Source organism: Bidens hawaiensis, unplaced genomic scaffold (assembly GCF_021521415.1).
Source record: "Bidens hawaiensis isolate Kalapana, Puna unplaced genomic scaffold, B.hawaiensis_p1.1 tig00003393_1, whole genome shotgun sequence".
Lineage (NCBI taxonomy): Eukaryota > Viridiplantae > Streptophyta > Magnoliopsida > Asterales > Asteraceae > Bidens > Bidens hawaiensis.
The window spans coordinates 591,464-598,215 of NW_027491189.1; positions in this window are offsets into that span (position 1 = coordinate 591,464).

The following is a 6,752-nucleotide window of genomic DNA, read 5'->3' on the forward strand; positions in this document are numbered from 1 at the left end:
CTGAAGTGAGACTAGATTTGGACAAACTGTGGTCCAAGTTTGCTAATGAAGGAAATGAGTTTAATTTTGTGAAGAAAAAGTCTGATGAAGCTGAAGTTGTTGTTGAGGAAGATGACAATTCTAAAGAAACCCTTGTCGTAAACATTGAAGCTCGTGGTCATGGAGAACATGAAGGAGATGCTCCTGCCACTATGTTTAAACCTTTGTTCAATGAGGAAAATCCTTTCGCCTCATCAAATTCAGCTCAAACAATTGAAGAACCAGAGTTGAACAATTCCAACGTTGATCCCGAAGTCACCACATGTACTATTATTCAAACAACTGCTACACAAAGGAATCATCCTCTTGATAACATCATTGGAGATTTACATGAAAGAGTGACCAGAAGTGGATCTGAAACTGCTAACATATGCTTTTCTTGTTTCGTGTCCCAAGTTGAACCAAACAACATTGAACAAGCCTTGAAAGACAACAACTAGGTGGAAGCTATGCATGAAGAATTGGCTTAGTTTAGAGATCTACATGTATGGGAACTAGTTAATAAACAAAGAGGGAAATATGCAATAGGTACGAAATGGGTATTTAGAAACAAGAGGAATGAAAGAGGCATTGTTGCGAAGAATAAAGCAAGACTTGTAGCATTTGCAAGTTTTACAATAAGAAGGAATATATTTTATAAAAGTGTTTGCACATGTGGCTAGACCGAAAGCCATAAGGATTTTTCTAACATGTGCAGCATCAAAGAACATAAAAGTATATCAGTTGGATGTCAAATCCTCATTCTTAAATGGCAAGATAGATGAAGAGGTGTATGTCACTCAAACTCCAGGTTTTGAGAATCCTAATTATCCTAATAGGGTGTATAAGCTTAGCAAAGCCTTATATAGATTGCATCAAGTACCTAGAGCTTGGTATGATGAGTGGTCAAATCATCTACTTGCTAGTGGTTTCTGCAGATGAGCTATTGACAAGACCTTGTTCTACAAAAGGAATAGAAGAAATTTGCTTCTACTTCAAGTTTATGTAGATGAAATCATCTTTGGATCAATTGATGAAGCCATATGTAAGAAGTTTGAAGAGGTAATGAAGTCCAAATATAATATGAGTTCAATGGGAGAGATGAACTTCTTCCTTGGGTTGCAAGTTCAACAGAAAAATAATGGAATATTAGTTAACCAATTCAAGTATGTGAATGAGATCTTGATCAAATTCAAGTACAATGATGTGAAGGCCGTTACAAATTCTATGAATACACATGAAAATAGACAATATTACAGAAATTATCCTTTATGTTTACCCTAAATTTCACTGGTGGTCCTTTATCTTCCAAACTGATGTTTATTGTCCTTTACCTTTAAAAAGTAACACCTTTTGTCCTTTAGGCCTAACCCCGTTAAAAAATCTTGTTAAGTTGTGTCATGTGCTGCTCACGTGTGGGTATTACCGTAATTTCAGGTCCTGTTATAACCCCCCCCCCCCATTATATACCAAATCCAACCCCCGATCAGTCCCAATTCCACTCTGTCTGTCCTTCGTCTCTGATAATTTAGGGTTTAACCACACAATTACTGATCGTCGATAACATGGATGATTCAGGCTGGTACATATGAAAAGCAATTGAGGATGTGGACCTCGACCAAGTATATGGTTATGTTTCTTATCCAATTTTGATTTTTAACCCTAGTTTCTCTGAACCCGTCTATGAACTTGTTCATTAACTTCTCAAAATTTTGTTTTTGCATCTTTATATCCAAGTCTTTTTAGCACATGCCTGCATTCTGGTGGTAGGTTAACATCACCTCCAAATCGTACCTATGTGGGAGGTAAGATAACATTTGTGGACTTAATAAACATAAACAAGTTTTTCAATTCATGAGCTTGATCTTATGTTGGATATGTTAGGCCATAATGGGACAATTCCAATGTATTACCAGTTCTCACATCCTAAAAAGAACTTAGACAATGGTCTTGAACACCTAAGTTGTGACCAGGATTGTCTGAACTTGGCTACACATGTGGAAGAGCATAAGCTCATCCATGTTTATACCAGTCATGAGATAAATAACATAAAGGCACTTTTTACCTCACCAACTAAGTTTGTTACTATGAAGAGATTGATGAACCTGGACCATATGCTATACCTCTACAATCAATAAAACCTGATGATTATATGCATGAGCCACAGATTGATGCCTGAAATGATTTGACTGATGTTGAGGATGATGAGGTGGATGAAAATAAAGAAGAAGTACATGATTCTCCCCATGTGGACCTAACTGACATACACAGAGAAAACATTCAAGCCAGACTTGATGAATTAAAGAGAGAAGATCTGAGGATCATAAATTTAATGGGACATGGTTTTGAATTTGATAAATTGGCAGAGTTGACTGAAGAGGTGTTGGACTCTTTGTTTAAAAAGAAGATAGAGGATGTAAGAAAGATAATGGAGAAGAGGATAAACATGACAAAGAACTACATCACCTACCTCAGGCTCCACAAGGTCTCTGAAAAAACAAATAAGTCATATGAACTATGAAGATCTTGAAAAAGTATACAAAGCCACAAAGGCAAGAGTTGAAGAAGAAGAGAAGGAGAGGATAAAAAGAAAATTTTTTAACGATAAAAAACGAACTGATAAGATATTTAGCAGATTTGGAGAGAAATGTGGGTTTCTCATTGATCATGGATTTAATTATGAACTTGTTAATGCCATGAGTAGAAGGGAAATGGAGGAAAACTTTAAGAAACTCTCAAAGAAGAAACAAGCAAGTTCATATGCTGCTGCATATAATCAAAACAAATGAGATTGGCCGAGGAAAAGAAAAAGAAACTATCTGAAGATAAGGAGATTTTGTTAGAAATATTGACGATTGCGTGGGGTGAAGGAGACAGAGACAAAACTATGACTGCTGGTGAAAAGAAAAGTTTGTATGAATCTGAATTAGCAAAGTACAGGGAGGAGTTGAAAGATAGGTCTTTAAGTAATAAACCAACTCAAGATCCTTCCCTTATAACTAAAGTGAAAGAAGAACCGGTTGAAGCAAGTATAAGAACCAATCTATTGCCATGGGAAGATGCAGATAGAATCGGAACCTTGAGACAAGCCATGTTAAACAAAGGGATGTCTGCAAGTGATTTTGATAATCTTGGCCAAGCACAATTGAAAGAATTGTTTTACACTGAAAAGGTTCATTGGGAGAAAGTGGAAGAAAAACACAGAAGATTAATGTCACTTCAATGTGAGCCAAAAGGGAAATCAGTTCAAAGACAATGATCTCCACAAACTGAGCAACTTGATAAAAAGACAATGGAAATGATAAACATATTGTCTAAAGAATGGGGTGACTATCTGAAGTTAATAATGATGAGAAAAGGTGAAATTGTGAAGATGTATGAACCAAAAGTGCATGTGAGATGACCCCAACCTAAAAGACAATATACTTCAAGGGGTTTCACTGTAAGTGTCCGTATTCCATCCACAAGATCAAGACTGCAAAGAGAACAAAGGCCACCTTCAAATGTGGACCTACCTAAGAACCTGTATATTGATTCAAGGACAAAGACTTTAAAAGTGATTATGTCTAGTGGAGAATTGAGGAATATTGTGTTCAAAGATGATTTTCAAGACTATAACAGAGAACAACTGGAGGATTTGGATAGACTTCATTTGTATGATTACCTGGAAAGAAACAGATTGGCAGGACAACAAAGGAATGAACTTTTTAAGTTCTTAAAAGAACAATCTAGAAAGGAATTTCCTTTACTTCACAAGAAAAGGAAGCTGGAATACTCTCAAGCTGAACGAACAAAGAGGCAGAGGAGGATGAGTGACATTAGGATGACTGAACTATCCTACAAGCAATCAAGAAAATACTCTGATCCGCTGGCCACCATGAAAGAGTGTATCAACATGAAGCAACATATGATGAGGCCGAACTACGGAGTCCAGAAGAATGGAAAACTTTCAAAGATAGTCTATGAACAGAAGACTCGATCATTTATCTTAAGAAATTCAGAAGGACTAGCATTAGACATTATTGAGCATGACACAAAGTTGAAGTATCTCCATGTGAAAGATCTTGAAGACATAATCAGATGGAATTCGCCGTCTCAGCATCCACATCACAAGGAGATCTCCTTATTCCAGCAGAATGCAGCTGCAATCAAGTTTGACCGAAGACATGAGGTTGGAAGCTCAAGAAAATAAAGACCTTTTGTTTTATTTGATTAAATTTGATGTGTAATGTCCTAGTGACAATCTTTTGATTATGTAAATTTTCTTTAAGTAATGTAATTTATTGCTTGTAGAGATTTGATGTGTATTTTGAAAAGTGTAAGTAACCTAGGGTGCATCTGAGTTTGTTTAAATCTAAGGGGAGATTGTTAGGATGAAGATTTGACAAAGGAAAGATTGGAATCTTCTCAACCTCCCCAGAAATGGCTAAGTATGAAAACCGAGCAAACTTGGCACTTCAAGCAATCCTAGACTTAATCAAGCAAGGTATTTCACTCTCGAGTAAAGTTATCTTCTAGAATTCTTCTAAGTTTATGTTCGAGCAAACTACACTTCATCGAGCAAGGTTGTTCTTCTAGTCGATCAAGGTTTGTTTCAGAGCAAACCCTTGACTTAACCAAGCTGAAACCAAGTATTTTGGTGGATCGAGCAAGGTTTAATAATAAACAGTGATCCAAGCACACTTGAAGGAAGTTATTGAAGAAATTATTCTAAGGACTTCCAACGAGCAAGGTTCAGTCTCGAGCAAGCTACAGTGTCACCAGCACACTTGGCCTGTTCAAATAAGTTAAAGACAAAAGGTTGAAGGAAAAATGAAGAACACGTTTGCTTGTAGGATTATATCGAGCAAAGTTTGATATTATCATGAATATTGAAGTCTGCTTAAAGAATATTTTCTTAGAAGAATATTCTAAGTAAATCTTATTCGAAGAAGTGTTCCAAGAACACTTAAGGTTATAAGGTCTGCTAGACAAGGATAAAAGCTTATAAGCTTACTCGATGACCTGTTTACACTTGTAATATTTTTAAATATGTTTGAATACGTTATTGTTAGTGCACGGTTTTGTCGTCTCGAGTCTTTGTAACTTATTGGTTGTAATTTATTATTATTATTATTATTATTATTATTATTATTATTATTATAATGTTAGGTATTGGATCATTTCAGAAGTATTTTTACGGCGAGAAGTGCGAGAAGTGAATGTGTAACTCCATTAATCCCTAATTTCACTCCCTTTCTTATTATGTAGGTGCGTACGTACGTGTGTAGGTACGTATTTTTGTATATGTGTATGTATGTTTGTATGTGTGTTGGTATGTAGATTTGAATGTGGCTCGGTATTTTTGTATGTGTGTAGGTAGGTTTGAATGTGTGTAGCTAAGACATAAATACAACCAACCTACATGCATGTATGTAACATCATAAGAAAGGGAGTGAAATTAGGTATTAATGGAGTTACACCTTCACTTCTCACACTTCTCGCTGTAATATCACTTCTCGCAAGATCCATCCCCTATAATGTTAAGGGTATTTATGGAAAATATTTAGTTCGTTATGTATCGGCTAATTCGTTAAGGATGTTTAGCGAATTAGCCAGTTCGTTATATGCAAAGTCCATTCGTTAAGGTTGTTTAATGAATAGACTGTAATTCGTTATGTTTATTCCCATTCGTCATGGAATGTTGACGAATGGGAGCATAACGAATCACTGATTCGTTATGCTCTCTTTCTTTGTCTTGTAAGTTAATAAACTAGGAGCCAATTCGTTACGGATGTGTAACGAATTGGTCTCCATCGTCTATTTAAGGGATGTTCATGCCCTCATAATTTAAGTTTTGAGTTTAAATATATTGAACCTCTGTCCGAACTCTCTCTCGCTCAATTCTTCCTTAACGTATTACTAATATACCTATTACAATTACTATTATACTATATCTATAATTAAGAACATATCATAAACTAGATCCTAAGGTATTAGATCTAATCCTATTATCTATATTGATTAGATCTGTACGTTTAATACGTATTTTCAAGTAGTATCAGAGATGTTGGACGTTTGTAACATCCTACTTTCGTTAAATATTAATAAAATAAATTTCGTTTATTCTATAGTGTGTCGTTTACTGGTTTAAATAAATAAACTAATAGAAGGTGGGCTTGGACTTTAAAAGATGGAATGGGCCTTAGGTCAATGGGCTTAAGGGAGTATAAATACCCTTAAACCCTAAACTTTTTCATTTTTATCCATCTCTACACCATAGCCTACACCATCGAAACACACAAACACCATCCTATAACCCGAGCCAAGATTTGAAGGTGGAAACATGTCACACCCTCAAAATCCACTAACGGAGGAGGGTGTGAACTAACAGGATCGGAATCATTAGTTATAATCAAATACCATAAATAAAGTTTTCAAAACCACCAAGACATCAAGTCTTAAGTAAAATGCGGAAGCAAAAAGTGTAAAGCATATAGTTGCGCCACACAGGACTTAAAACACAAGTTATCAAGATAAAACTTTAAAAGAAGTTTTAAAACAATGGTGTTCAGCGAATGCATATCCTATACCGCGCGCCCGCCTCGGCCACCTGAGATATACATACTAAAAGTGTCAACACAAAGGTTGGTGAGTTCACAGGTTTACATAAATTAAAACATTTCGTTTTAGCGTTACTAGATAATGTTAAGTCAATTATATCTCAATAGGTAGCTAACCTATCAAGCATGCAT